Source organism: Herpailurus yagouaroundi, unplaced genomic scaffold, assembly GCF_014898765.1.
Source record: "Herpailurus yagouaroundi ecotype Mexico unplaced genomic scaffold, PumYag 199, whole genome shotgun sequence".
In the NCBI taxonomy this organism is placed as follows: domain Eukaryota; kingdom Metazoa; phylum Chordata; class Mammalia; order Carnivora; family Felidae; genus Herpailurus; species Herpailurus yagouaroundi.
This window is the reverse complement of record NW_024412430.1, coordinates 11,493,880-11,500,981: the sequence shown is the minus strand read 5'-3', so window position 1 is coordinate 11,500,981 and position 7,102 is coordinate 11,493,880. Positions and strand designations below refer to the sequence as shown.

At 44.7% G+C, this 7,102-nt stretch overlaps 1 long non-coding RNA gene across 1 annotated transcript in view; it reads right to left on the bottom strand.

The window, feature by feature from the left end:
• Positions 1-4,240: 4,240 nt before the first annotated feature.
• The window catches only part of LOC121013663 (uncharacterized), a 6,203-nt gene continuing 3,341 nt past the window's right edge, over positions 4,241-7,102 (bottom strand). Inside the window, exon 2 of the long non-coding RNA XR_005782827.1 lies at positions 4,241-4,935. This is a non-coding gene — a long non-coding RNA (uncharacterized LOC121013663). The remainder of the gene's footprint in view (positions 4,936-7,102) is intronic.

The following is a 7,102-nucleotide window of genomic DNA, read 5'->3' as shown; positions in this document are numbered from 1 at the left end:
AAAAAAAATTGAAATGGGGATCTTGAAGAGATATCTGTACTTCACAATAGTCAAGCTATGGAAACAACCTAAATATCCATCGATGGATAAGTAGACAGTGATAATGTGCTCTATACATACAATGGAATACTATTCAGCCATTAAAAAGAAGGAAATCCTGCCATAGGTACAACATTGGATGAACCTGGATAGCATTATACTAAGTGAAACAAACCAGTCACGGTGCACAATCCCACTTACGTGTGTTATCTAAAATAATCAAACTCATGGAAATAGTAGAATGGTGCTAGGAGCTGGGGGAGGGAGAAAAGGGGAGTTGCTGTTCAGCAGAAATATGGTTTCAGTTATGCACGATTAGTAAGTTCTGGCAACCTGCTGTACAACATTCCGCCTATAATTAACAATACTGTACTACCATGCAGTTAAAATTTGTCAAGAGGATAGATCTCATCTTAAAAGTTCTCACAATAAAACAATTTGGGGGGTGCCTCGATGGCTCAGTCGGCTAAGCATCCGACTCTCGATTTTGGCTCAAGTCATGATCTCACAGTTTGTGGGTTCAAGCCCTGCAGTGGGCATTGCAGAGCCTGCTTGGATTCTCTCTCTCTCTCTCTCTCTCTCTCTCTGCTCCTCCCGCATTGGCACATGCACTCTCGATCCCTCTCAAAATAAATTTTGCAAAAACAATTCTCTCTCTCCTGCAGGAGCTGCATGAGAACCTGTTTGTTATCAATCTTGTTTACCACTCTGAAATACAACCATGGTGCAATAAATAATGATGGATGGATGGATGGATGGATGGATGGATGGATGGTTGCAGACATAAACGAGGCAAACATGGAACTGGAGGGGAGAACATGAGTGAGACAGAGGAACTGGAGATTCTTACTCAGAGAGCAGGATCTTGTGTTTGAAGGGATTTAAGGAAGAACCATTTAAAATGACAATCAAGTCCAGGGTATAAACTTAGATATCACTCAGGATCCCGACTGAAAAAGGAAACCTCGCTGAGGCAATCCGTAGAGAAAATTAATCCAGGGAGCTCACTGGAAAGGTGACAGGAGAGCTGAAAGAGCTCCTGGGAGAAATGACACAGGCTCTGGATTAGAAAATGCAGGAAGCGCAGACCTCATCAAAATAAAAAGCTTCTGCACAGCAAAGGAAACAACAAAACTAAAAGGCACAACAAAACTAAAAGGCAACCGATGGAATGGGAGAAGATATTTACAAATGACATATCAGATAGTTAGTATCCAAAATCTACAAAGCACTTACCAAACTCAACACCCAAAAAAACAAATAATCCACTGAAGAAATGAGCAAAAAACATGAATAGACACTTCTCCAAAGAAGACATCCAGATGGCCAACTGACACATGAAAAAATGCTCAACATCATCCATCATCAGGGAAATACAAACCAAAACCACAATGAGACACCACCTCACACCTGTCAGAATGGCAAACGTTAACAACTCAGGCAACAACAGATGTTGGCGAGGATGCAGAGAAAGAGGATCTCTTTTGCAGGAATGCAAACTGGTGGGGCCACTCTGGAGAACAGTGCGGAGGTTCCTCCAAAAATTAAAAATAGAACTACCCCATGATCCAGCAATTGCACTACTAGGAATTTATCCAAAGGTTAAAATGCTGTTTCGAAGGGACACATGCACCCCAATGTTTATAACAGCACCATCGACAATAGCTAAAGTATGGAAAGAGCCTAAATGTCCATCGACGGATGAATGGATAAAGATGTGTTGTATATATAGATACAATGGAGTATGACAACGATGAAAAAGAATGAAATCCTGCCATTTGCAACAATGTAGACGGAACTAGAGTGTATTACGCTAAAAAATAAGTCGGTAAGGAAAAGATAGATATCATATGATTTCACTCATATGTGGAATTTGAGAAACACAACAGATGAACATATGGGAAGGAAGGAAAAATAAGATAAAAACAGAGAGGGAGGTAAACCATAAGAGACTTCTGAATACGAAGAACAAACTGAGGGTTGCCGGAGAGGTGGTGGGGTGGGGGATGGGCTAGATGTGTGATGGGCATTAAGGAGGGCACTTGTTGGATGAGCACTGGGTGTCATAGGTAAGAGACGAATCACTGGGTTCTACCCCTGGAGTCAAGACTACACTGTATGTTAACTAATGTGATGGTGACTCAGGATCCACACACAAGTTCACTAATTGTTCGTGGAGCTTCACATCAGAAATGGTTCCTATTAGTTCCCATGGCTTTCACTCAGGCAGGACAAGCGTGCTGGAAGGAAAGGGGGTGGGACGGCACCAGGAAACCTCTGATGCAATTCTTCATTGTCCGGAGACTGTTTCCTTTCCCTCTTCCTCTGGCAAGGCCCTGTCCAGAGCCCCAAGGCCAGGCTGTCTCTCAGTTGGTGTTTTACAAGAAGGGAACGGGGAGCAGTTGTCCCCACCTTAAGCTGAGCCAGCTCTGAACTCTCCCACAATTAAAAATAAATTACCACAGCGTAACCACAGGCGCCTGGGTGGCTTAGTCAGTTAAGCATCTGACTCTTGGTTGCAACTCAGGTCATGATCTCACGGTTTCGAGAGTTCAAGCCCCACATCGGACTCCATGCTGACAGTGAGGAGGCTGCTTGGGATTCTCTGTCTTGCTCTCTCTCTCTGCCCCTCTCCCACTCATGGTGTCTCTGTCTCTCTCAAAAATAAACAAACATTAAACATTTTTTTTTTTAATTTTTAAGTTTATTTATTTTTGAGAGAGAGAGAGAGAGCATGAGCAGGGAAGGGGCAGAGAGAGAGGGAGACACAGAATCCGAAGAAGGCTCCAGGCTCCAAGCTGTCAGCACAGAGCCCTATGGCTAGAACCCATGAACCGCAAGATCATGACCTGAGCAGAAATTGGAGGCTTAACCGACTGAGCCACCCCAGTGTCCCCCAAGACATTTTTTTAATAAAAAAAAATACCACAAATTTAGCAGCTAAAAAAAAAAAAGGAAAGGAAAGGAAAGGAAAGAAAAGAAAAAAAAAGAAAAGAAAAGAAAAAAATGAAAAGAAAAGAAAAGAAAAGAAAAGAAAAGAAAAGAAAAAAATGAAAAGAAAAGAAAAGAAAAGAAAAGAAAAGAAAAGAAAAGAAAAGAAAAGAAAAGAAAAAAGAAAAGAAAAGAAGCGAAACCCCAGCATGACCCCTTCTGGGTCCCAGGGTTCTAGGCAGGGGTGCCTCCTGCTGGACACTGGAGAGATCTGGACTAGTTTTCTTCAGGGACGTCTCCTTCAGGGAGGGGGGGTCAGGACCATCAAAGCTCCCTTTCCCTCAACTCCTACCTCGGCATAATATATTTTAACAACACACATAAATTCATTTCAGTTCATCAACAAGTTCACCTCTGAAAAACAGAAGTAGAAGGAGAACAAAGGTGCCAATTACTTTCATCTGGAAGTCGTGCCCTTATATACTCAGGCTCTTGCCTAAGGCTGAGGAGAGAGAGCAAGGAGGCCCTGTGTCCCACAGAAAGTACTGGAGGGGGTGACAAGTGCATCAGGCTGGGGGGGAGGAGAGAGCTGGCACGCTGTGATGGCCCAGGGTAAAGAAAGGGTAACCCCCTCTTCTTTCCCCTTTTGCCAGACGACCCACTCCTCTGCCCTGCCTGAGTGGTAAGGGGAAGCACCCAGATCAGCCGGAGGGACCCAGCTTCTCAATGATCCTGCAGTCCCCCAAGACACAGACCATTGTCGGTTCTCTGCAAGCCAAAGTGGTCCCAGGGTGCTCTCCGCCCTTGGGGGCCACAGGTGTATGAACATAAATTTTAACATTTATTTAATATTGAGAGACAGAGAGACACAGAGCATGAGCAGGGAAGGGGCAGAGAGGGAGACACAGAATCATCAGAAGCAGGCTCCAGGCTCTGAGCTGTCAGCACAGAGCCCGATGCAGGGGCTCGAACTCACAGACTGTGAGATCGTGACCTGAGCTGAAGTCAGACACTCAACCAACGGAGCCATCCAGGCACCCCTGAATAGAACTCTTAACTAAAGGCAGCATGGCCTACCATGAGGCCAAGCGTGTGACTCGAGTTTGCTAACGGCTGTGTTTGGCACATAGAGTTTCACTTAATCCTCAGGGAAACCTCCGAGGGAAAGGTGTATTCATCCGGTTTTACAGATGAAGAAAACAAACTCAAAGGTTAAAAACTAGGCCAAGGACACATAGCCAGGGGCAGAGCAGGGATCTGAATGCAAAAATAAGGCTTTGGGTCTTTTAATTCAAACTTATACTAGAACAGTGGTAATTCTGTCTCCCTCTAGGGACATTTGGCAATGTCTGGAAACATGTTTGACTGTCACAACTGGATGGGGGAACACGTACTACTGCCATCTAGTGGGTAGAGACCAGGTATGCCGCTGAACTTCAAATGCACGGGACAGCCCCACAACAAAACTGTCCTGTCCACAATGTTAATAGTGCTGCTATTGAGGGACTCTGCTCTATGACAGTGATTACGTTTGACTTGTTTGTTGTTATTAATGATATCTCAAGAATGTAACCTGGGAGAAAAGTCATAAGATGCAAACGATTCTTGTCTAGGAAGGTAACCCAGAGGTCATAGATGCACGTCTGAAGGACACTAATTGATTGTATGTCTGACTTCACAATCTTATTCCACATCAGTCTTCCATCCTCTTTAAACCAGCTTCGCCTTCCTGCTGGTTCCCTATTTCTCTAGGGTGGCCGTTAAAAAAATGCCACACAGTAGGCTGGCCTACACAACAGAAATATATCTCAGTTCTTGAGGCTCGAAGTCCAAGATCAAGGTGTTGGTATAGGTGTCGGTTGGTTTCTTGAGGCCTCTCTTCTTGGCTTAACAGGTGGCTCTTGTACTGCCTTTTCACATGGTCTTTCCTCTGTGTTTACGGGGCCTTGGTGTCTCTTCCTCATCCTTTAAAGAAATCAGTTACATTGGATTAGGACCCCATCTTCATGACCTCATTTAATCTTAATTACCTCTGCAAAAGCTCTATCTTTAGGGGAATCTGGGTGGTGTGGTTGGTTAAGCGTCCGATCTTGGCTCAGGTCGTGATCTCACAGTTTGTGAGTTCGAGCCCTGCATCAGGCTCTGTGCTGACAGTGCAGAGCCTGCTTGGGATTCCCTCTCTGCCCCTCCCCCCCCCTTCTCTCTCAAAATAAATAAACTTTTTAAAAAATGAAATAAAAGCTCTATCTCCAAATCCAGTCACATTCTGGAGTACCAGAGGTTAGAATGGCATCATATGAGTTTTGAAGCACAGTTCAGTCCATAACACTTGTCTAATTAATCTGAAACATATGTAAGAATTATGTTTAGAGAAAGAATGAAATATGGCCTTTTGTAGCAAGGTGGATGGAACTGGAGAGTGTTAGGCTAAGTGAAATAAGCCATACAGAGAAAGAAAGATACCATATGCTTTCACTCTTACGTGGATCCTGAGAAACTTAACAGAAGACCACGGGGAGGGGAAGGGGGAAAAAAAGTTAGGGAGGGAGCCAAACCATAAGAGACTCTTAAAAACTGAGAACAAACTCAGGGTTGAGGGGGGGGGGGGGGGGGGGCAAAGTGGGTGATGGGCATTGAGGAGGGCACCTGTTGGGATGAGCACTGGGTATTGTATGAAAACCAATTTAACAATAAATTTCATATTAAAAAAAAGAATTATGTTTAAATATGTTAATGTATTTGCCTTGCAAATACATCTGAATCCACAAAACCCACGTTTCTACTGCATCAGGCTGCTTCCTTGAGGGCTATCGGTGCATCAACACTAATTCAACAAGAAGAATGACTCTCTAAAGGAATGCTTCAGATATATCACATGCTTCTCTCCTCTGTCCCCTCCACCAGCCTCCACTAAAAGTGTTTTGTACAGTGAGAGGTCTCTGCCTGAAGCTTTCTTCATTTGTCAACTCAAGGTTCAAACACAATCACGCATGGCCCCAAGGGGCCCTGCAGGGACACTTTCTTAGCATATAAATCCAAACCTCCTTTTTCCTGGCTACTGAAAGTGTCGATAATTAGCATAATACTCAACTAATTTACAAGTTTCTTATGTGTTGTCAAAAATATTTTGGAATTACTGATCAATTAATTTGTTGACTATCTTATGAACTTAATCTCTTTTAAGCTCAGAGTCGTGTTATCAAATTGCATTCCAGAACTTGGATTCAGATTCTGGTCCCATAGTCAGTCTCTTGAGACAAACTGCTATTTCTCATCCGTCATTGTAGAAAAATTTGCCCTGGGCAACTGTTGGAGAAGAACATCCTGGGCAATTTCTCTTATCAATCAATCCAAGCAAATGCAACGGACTGGCTTTTCCCCAGAGCTGAAGTCACCTCCCGGCGGTAAATTCAGTGTTAGGCTCTGAGACAGAGCACGAAGGTGAAGCCCGAGGCCAGGTAAGGAGTGAGAAGTTGGAGACAAGTTTTTATTATTGACGGCGCACGGAGGTAGCGCTTATTTCCTAGCTCCCTAGCGAACTCCCACACCCTCTGTCTAATATGCCCTGCCCCCTGGCAGCTGACCAATCAGCTTAGCCCACCCCCTTAGCAACAGCGATTGCTCCAAGGGGCGGGCCTATGAGCCCACCAGAGCCAATCAGAGCCTTTCCTGGGACTGACGTCCCCAAACCAGGGAAATTGCGGCTGTAAACAGCCTGTAGAGCAAGAGCACTGGACCAGAAAACAGGAGGCCTGGCTTCCCCTGGCAGTCCTCTGGCTCCTCGGATTCTGACGTGCTCTCAGAGTGAAGAGCTGCAGATGTTGTGCCGTAGCAAGCAAACTCTCAAACTTGCACAGTTCAAGAAGACCCGCCAAGTGATTTTCGAAACCGGCTGGATCTGGAAGAAATTAAGCCGAGGACAACCCCCTGTCCCCTCCCAAGTCTTTAGGGTAGGCCATTCTCCTTCCTAGTCTACGCAAAGCTCAGCCAGATCATTCCGGCTCCTGCGTTGACACAGAACCTAAGAGTATCTCGGCCACTGGAGATCTTAGAACGTAAGTTCCATGAGACCAAGGAGTCTTGCTTTATTTTGTGCATCGCCATACTACAGCATTAGAACAGTGTCCAGGCA